Here is a 7,840-nt window from a genome sequence, read left to right as displayed (position 1 = left end):
ATGTCATCTTTCCATGTAGGAATGTAAACACAACAGTTCAACTTTAGTAAGTCCCTTGCAATAATAGCTTGATTTTTATAATCATCTCTAGTCCTGGGGAATTGGGGAGGGTGCCTCTGGCCTCAGATCTTCCTTCAGTTCTCCCCTCTGGCCTGGAATTCAAACCAAGACCTTCAGCTTCTTGTAAGTGCCGGAACATCCCCACCCGCGGCTTCTGTAGTCACAGAGCATGTGCTGGTTCCTTCTCACCCCTGGCCATGTCTCCACAGCACAGTTGGGTCTGGCATTCCTTGTCAGCAGAGGTTCCTTTGATCCTCCACAACTCAGACACCTAACTCCCCTCACTGTCCAGGGGGTAAAAACTCCTGTGGCTGGGGTTGAGGCAGCCTCCCAACCCAGCTAACCTCAGGGCTTGCGGCTTGTTGTTTAAGGTGACTCTAGCTTGCAGGTCTTTCCTCTTCGCAAAGACCAAGGCTTATCCTGAGATTTTTCATCAGATCTTCTCTGATTGTCCCAGAAGGAGCCCTGTTCTGCCCTTACTCTTATTTTTTATTCTCTCTGTTCACCCTGAGACACTATTTTATCTCATTGGTGGGGGAAATCTGGAGAGTTTGGAATTTTCTGACCTACTCTGTCATCTTCCCAGAATCTTCTAGTCATTTTGACTATTATAAATACCCTAATTAACTACAAAGGACATATGAAGGAAGATGCTATTTGCATCCAGAGAAAGAACTGATAAATAGAAATATGTAAAAAATGATTTTGCATATGTATATATGTATACATACATGCATACATACACATACATGTACACACATATACATATTAGTTTCTAATGTTAAGCCATCTCTAGGGTAGTAAGGAGGGAGAAGAAAAAAAGAAATTTACATAACTTTATTATATATTTAAAAGGAATAGCAAGTTGTACATAATAGATATGCAGTTTCATGTGCCATCATCTTTTTATTTCTTCCTATTCTACTATATTACAGAAATGCTGTTTTAATTTTTTAAGTTCAGAATAAAATAAATAAAATTTTAAAATGAAGGGTGGATGACCAAATTTTTTTTAAAAAAATCAATTCTAAGAAAGAGTTATACTTTAAAATGTTTGGGTTAAATGGTCTCCAATATTCCTTGTAACTCTGTGATTCTATGATTATCCAGATGTTACTAAATTATAGTGAGGTACTGTTAAGAAAATGTCAATGAAACCATGATTTATTTCTCTCAGATGGTTAGGTGAAGTTTTAATTCAATGATGAGGAAGAAACAGTTCTCATATCATGAGATTTATTTAAACATAAAGAGCTTGTGCAAAGACAACTCACTCTAGGGCAGTAAAAATTACAAATGATTAATATGGCAAAGCAGAACTAATAAATACAGACAGATAATTCTTTGTTTGCTACTGATATGGTTAGGGTGGAGGTCTAAAGGATGAACTATTAGCTACAGAACTAGCAGGTTAGGGAGAGATCAAAGAGTCAAAACTCAGCACCTCTGGTTGACAGTCAGTGGGACCACATGATAACTTCCAGGTCTACTCATTTGGTCTTCTTCATCCTTGGGCTCATCATTTTAATGGTATTTGTACTGAATTGATCATTTGTCAAATTATGAAGTGAGGTAGGCACACCCAGTTCTTTGGGTACTCACCGGGAAATACCATGATGGCAGCAGAAAATGAGGATGCACTCACTCTTCAATAAGGCATGAAGGATACAGGGGTCAACAGCACAGAAAGTACAGAGACAAGAAGCAAAGTGGAGTACAGAGGCAAATGGCATGGAGACTGAATAGGGTGGTGAAGGAAGGCAGGCAGTAGTGAGGAAGAGGATAAGGAGGGGAGGAGGCACACGGAAGCTTTCACATAACCATGGATTAGAGTTGGGACTACTCAGCAGGAAGGATCTGAAGGCTGGAGGAGTTCTGAAAGGCAGGAGTTTGAGGTCTCATTTTTATAAGATTTTGGAGGGGATACTAATTTCTCTCTGTGCCACCTTGGGATTATTTCATTAACATAACCAGATTATCTCAAAGTTGCTAGTAAAACTTTAAATTTAACATGTCCACGTCATTCCAAAGTCATCAGGAGCATTTGGTGTTCATCTGGTCTTACTGTGGATGTCTGAAACTTTTCTGAGATTTATATATCGTAGGACCAAAAGACCCTGAAAGAAAAATTTAGATGGCATCTGTTGATTTAGTATATATTATCAGGACATGATTTTTTGGCTAATATATGGCACAGTTGGCAAATTATTCTTCTTTGATCTTTGGGGTGGTACGTACAGGATTTCTTAGATTCCCTTTTGCAATCTTACTTCCTTTTATTATTACTATCTTTTGGATACTTGGGCAACTAGATGGCACAGTAGATAGGGCAGGGACCTAGAGTCAGGACCTGAGTTCACATCTGGCCTCAGACTCTTACCAGTGTATGACCCTGGGAAAGTCATTTACCCTATTTGCCTCAGTTTCTTCATTTGTAAAATGAAGAAGAACTAGCTGGAGAAAGAAATAGTAAACCACTCCAGTGTCTTTGTCAAGATACCCCAAATGAAGTCATGAATAGTTCGATACAACTGAAATGACTGAACAGCAAAATTGAGCTCTTATAAACTTACAACATTGACTAGAAGGCGTGGTGGCAGTCAGGAGGACCAGAACAAGATACAATTTTAACACGTACTCCTACCTTCTTTGCCATTCTAATAGCCAGTAAAGTTGAGGTCCCACTGTTTTCAAGGGGTTGATTTGGGTTTAAGTGTGGGATAGTCAAAGACATTCAGAATATTGCAGGAAAAATTGCACAGATGGATTCTATTATATTCAGATCTGATTATCTACTGTTGAAATTCAAGGATCCAGATTTCTTCCTATTTCTTTTCTCGAGACTGTACTTTGCTACCTCCCTTACAGAGGTGAGCACTGTTCTAATGATAGTGATATAGATGTTGTTTAAGAGCATTGAGTTATAAGATATGAAATCTATCCTGTGATTCTAGGCCATGATTGGAATCTGTGTCCAGCAAACCTTTAATAAAATGAAAATACCTGTTTGGATCTTCACTTTAACTCTCTGATAAAAACAGAACTGGGTGCCCTGAGGAGCAATATTACTTCTGGTCCCAAGAGAACAGTGACTCTGTTCAATACAATATTAAGGGATTAAAGATCCTTTTGGGTGAGGACTAAAATTCAGATCAGGAGAGCAGTGACCACATCTCTCCCCAGATCACACCACCTTGGAAGCAGAGGGAACTTTCAATACCCCAAAACTAGTTCTGAAAACAGCAGTGTAGAAAACTCTGAAGCTTGGGACAGTGCTCCTCCCTTGCCCCTCAACCCAAGAATAGAACCCAACTTTAATGTAAAGTACAAAGTCAAGAAATAGGCTGGAAAAATAAACAAGCAACAACAATAAAAACCTGACCATAAAAAGCTATTATGGTGACAGGGAAGATTAACACAAACTAGAAGAATACAATGATGTTTAAACAGCTACAAGCAAAGTCTCAAAGGGGAAAAAAGTTGATTTGAACATGTTGAACAAGAATTCTTGAAAGAACTAAAAAATGACCTTAAAAATCAGAGTGATAGAGTAAACTATAGGTAAAGAAATAAGAGTGAGGGGGAAAATTGTGAAAAGACAATTCTTAGCATGTTAAAAGAGGCACACACACACGCGCGCGCGCGCACACACACACACACACACACTACTGAAGAAAGCAGTGTCTTTAGAAATTGGCCAAATGGAAAAAGAGATTCAAAACCTTACTGAGAAAATAATTTCTTAAAAATTAGAATTGGATAAGTGGAAGCTAATTACACCATGAGACATCAAGAAACAATGAAATAAAGCAAAAAAAAAATTAGAATATGAAATATCTCATTGGAAATACAACTGAGCTGGAAAAGACAGGAGAGATAATTTAAGAATTATTAGACTACCTGAATGCCATGATCAAAAAATAGTCTAGACACCATATTTCAAGAAATATTAAGGCAAAACCATCCCAATATTTTAGAATTATAGACCAACAGAGAAATTGAAAAAAATCTACTGACCACCACCTGAAAGGGAACCTCAAATGAAAACTTTCAGAAATGCTATAGTCAAATTCCAGAGGTCCCAGGTCAAAGATAAAATACTCCAAGCAGCCAGAAAAAAAATTCAACTATCATGAACTCACAGTCAAGATCACACAAGATTTAGCAGTTGTCACATTAAAAGAACAGAGGGCTTAGAATATGATATTGTGGAAGGCAAAAGAACTAGGATCATGACCAAGAATAACATACCCAGAACAAAAATTATTATAATCTTTTGGGGAAAAATGAATATTTAATGAAATAGAGGGCTTTCAAACATTCCTAATGAAAAGACCAGAGTGGAATAGAAAATTTGACTTTAAAATATGACTCAAGAGACACATAAAAATGTAAACATGAAAAATCAATTATAAGCAATTGAATAAGGTTAAACTTTTTACATTCCTATATAAGAAGATGATACATGTAAGTCCTATAAACTGTATCATTATTAGAGAAGTTAGTATTCTATACAGACAGGACACAGAAGAGAGTAAATTACATTGGAATGATGTGAAAAAAAATACATATATACATATAAGGATTTATCATTCATTCAGCCTTAAGATCTGACATATTCAGGTGTAGGCTGTGAAAATTTTAGGGGTCATTTTGGTATATGTTTGTTTCATTTGAAAGAATATGTAACAATTATACATACATAAAATTACAAGTACTACAGTGAAGACTAACATAAGATGTGTGAGGACTGATATATATATTTTTGTGCAGAGGGAGATCTAAATAGAAAATCATACCAGTGATGACTAGTGTCTGAAGTGACTAAATGTGAGGCCTCTAATAGTTTGCTGGCAACTATATGAATTTGTATTCGATGTTTATTGAGAGCTCTCTGATTATTTTCAAATATTTGCTTAAGCTCTAAGGAGGAATTCAATATGGAATTAGAGGATCCGGTGATAAGTAGGTAAAGGGTAAAGTTAAAGGTTGGGGTACCCAAGAAAGAGTTACATCATCCACTTGGTCAGGAGAAAAGTAAAAATCATCATCCTGCCAATGGAGATAAGATACATTTGTTAAACATCCAGCAAAAGGGGCTGTCTGCCCTACAGAGCTCAAATCAGTTTGATTGTTAGAGATAATACAAATATACTGACCAGAAATGTCATACAACATAGAAAAATTAGATATGGGGTATAGAGTAAGGTCACATAGGTTGCAGGAATGGTTAAGCAGACAGGGCTCTATCTGTTGTGTGGCCATTCCACATACAAGTCCATGATTATAGCTAGTATATATAAATATATATGGATATAATGATTTATCATTTAACAAGTTAAGGAGATTAATAGAATTTTTAAAAAATTAGATGTGATAGACCTCTGGAGAAAATTGATTGTATATAGAAAGAAGTATACCTTTTCCCCAACCGTACAACGCACTTTCACAAAAATCGACCATGTACTGGGACGTAAGAACCTTGTGAACAAATGCAGAAAACAGAGATGTTAAATGCACCTCTTTTAGACCATAGTGTAGTAAAATTACATTCAATAAAAGTACCATGGGAGTATAGATTAAAAATTAATTGGAAAGCAAATAACATAACCTTAAAGAATGAGTGGGTCAAAGAACAAATCATATAAATAATCAATATTTTCATTAAAGAGAATGACAACAATGAGACAACATACCAAAATTTGTGGGATGCAGTCAAGGAAGTACTGAGTAAGAAACTAGACAAAGACCAACATCTCACACCATATATTGAGATAAGGTTAGAACAGATAAATAATTTAGACATTCAGCATGATATAATAAGTAAATCAAGGGAGCATGGAAAAATGTACTTGTCAGATCTATGGATAAGGAAAGAGTTCATAACCAAGCAAGAGATAGAGAGGGAATATAGAGTGGGAGAAAATAGAGTGGAAAATAAATTGGGCAATTTTGATTACTTGAAAATAAAAAAGGTTTTGCACAAACAAAATTAATGCAGCCAAAATGAGAAGAAAAGCAGGAAACTGGGAAAACATTTTACAGCAAGTTTCAGTGAGAAAAGCCTCATTTCTTAAATATATAGGGAACTGAGCTGAATCCATAAAAATAAAAGTCATTAGCCAATTGATAAATAGTAGAAGGATGTGAATGGTTAGTTTTCAGAAGAAAAATGCTTTAAATCACTACTGATTAGAAGAATACAAATTAAAATAACTCTGAGATACTACCTCATACCTACCAGTTTGACTAACATTACAAGAAATGGCAAATGCTAGAGGGGACGTGGAAAAATTGGAACACTAATGTATTGTTGATGGAACTGTGAGCTGATCTAACCATTCTGGAGAATAATTTGGAACTATCCCCGAAGGGCTATAAAACTGGGCATACCCTTTGACCCAGCAATACCACTATGAGGTCTGTATTCCAAAGAAATCAAAGAAAAAGGAAAAAAAATCTATACATAGAAAAATGTTTATAGTGGCTCTTTTTGTGGTGGCAAAGAATTGGAAATGAAGAGGGGGTGCCTATAATTGGGAAATGGCTAAACAAAATGTGATATATGGTTGTGGTGATTATTGTGCTATAAGAAATGATGAAGGGGATGGGTTCAGAAAAACCTGGAAATATTTATATGAGCTGATGTAAAGTGAAGTGAGCACAAGCAGTAGACTATTACATATAGTAACCCCAATATTGTAAGGCTGATCATCTGTGAAAGACTTAGCTACTCTGATCAAAGCAATGATCCAAAATAATTCCAAAGGACCCATGATGAAAAATGCTATCCACCTCCAGAGAGAGAACTGATATGCTTTCAATGTACATTAAAACATCCTTAAAAAAAAACAGCTGGCTCAACCTAAGAAAGAGCTAGGTATTCTTGGATACAGGATTCAGGTTTGGTTTATATCTTTTCTCTTAAAGATTTTTAAAAGAACAACCTATCCAATAAAAATGGTTAAGAGGGGGTCACAAGGGGCATCTGAATTGCATTTCCTTCCTTGTAGATTACCATAGTTCTCATAGACAGAGGAAAAAACAGTTAAAGAAAGATGGGGGGGGGAGGGGCAGGGAGAGAGAGGGGGAGAGAGAGAGAGAGAGAGAGAGAGAGAGAGAGAGAGAGAGAGAGAGAGAGAGAGATTGAGAGAGAAGTAGCAAGAAAAGACCATGGTTTGTGAGGAGGCTAAAAACATAACAAAACAAAAAATCTTCAATCCAAGAGGCAGAGTAAATCAGGAAGTACAGCAGATGAGGGCGGATCCCCAAATAAAGTACTGAGGAGAACATATCTGGAGGTTAAGGGTGGAAGTTGCAGAGTGGCAGATTTCTTTTCAATGTAAGTAGAAATTTCATAATGATTAGTTATCCAAAATTGTTATGAGTTGTTTGTGTATAATGGGTTCCTGCTCATGAGGGGTTTTTAAAAGATGAGTGGATGCCAACTTAATGGGGGTCTTGTAAAGATGATTTGTAGTCAGGTTGAACCAGATAGCTTCTGTTGATGTTTCTATTTCTGAGATTTTTAGTAAAGAGGACAGGCCCAAGCAGGAAAGAAGGAAAGAAATACCTTTAAAAAATTGCCACTTGGTTTAATTAAAATGCTCAAGCGATAATGTTTTTTTTTTCTTGGTGCCTACTGAGTCCTTGGTGACCTGAGGAGGGGCAGGGCATCTATTATAATTAGGGGTGGAAAATTCCCTAGGGAGTTTAGGAAGGTCCATTCCCTAAACAAGATTGTTTTAGTAATTCCTTGTAGAGACATAGGCAGCTTCTT

Source organism: Trichosurus vulpecula, chromosome 2 (genome assembly GCF_011100635.1).
Source record: "Trichosurus vulpecula isolate mTriVul1 chromosome 2, mTriVul1.pri, whole genome shotgun sequence".
NCBI lineage: Eukaryota > Metazoa > Chordata > Mammalia > Diprotodontia > Phalangeridae > Trichosurus > Trichosurus vulpecula.
Note: the sequence above shows the minus strand (reverse complement) of the source record.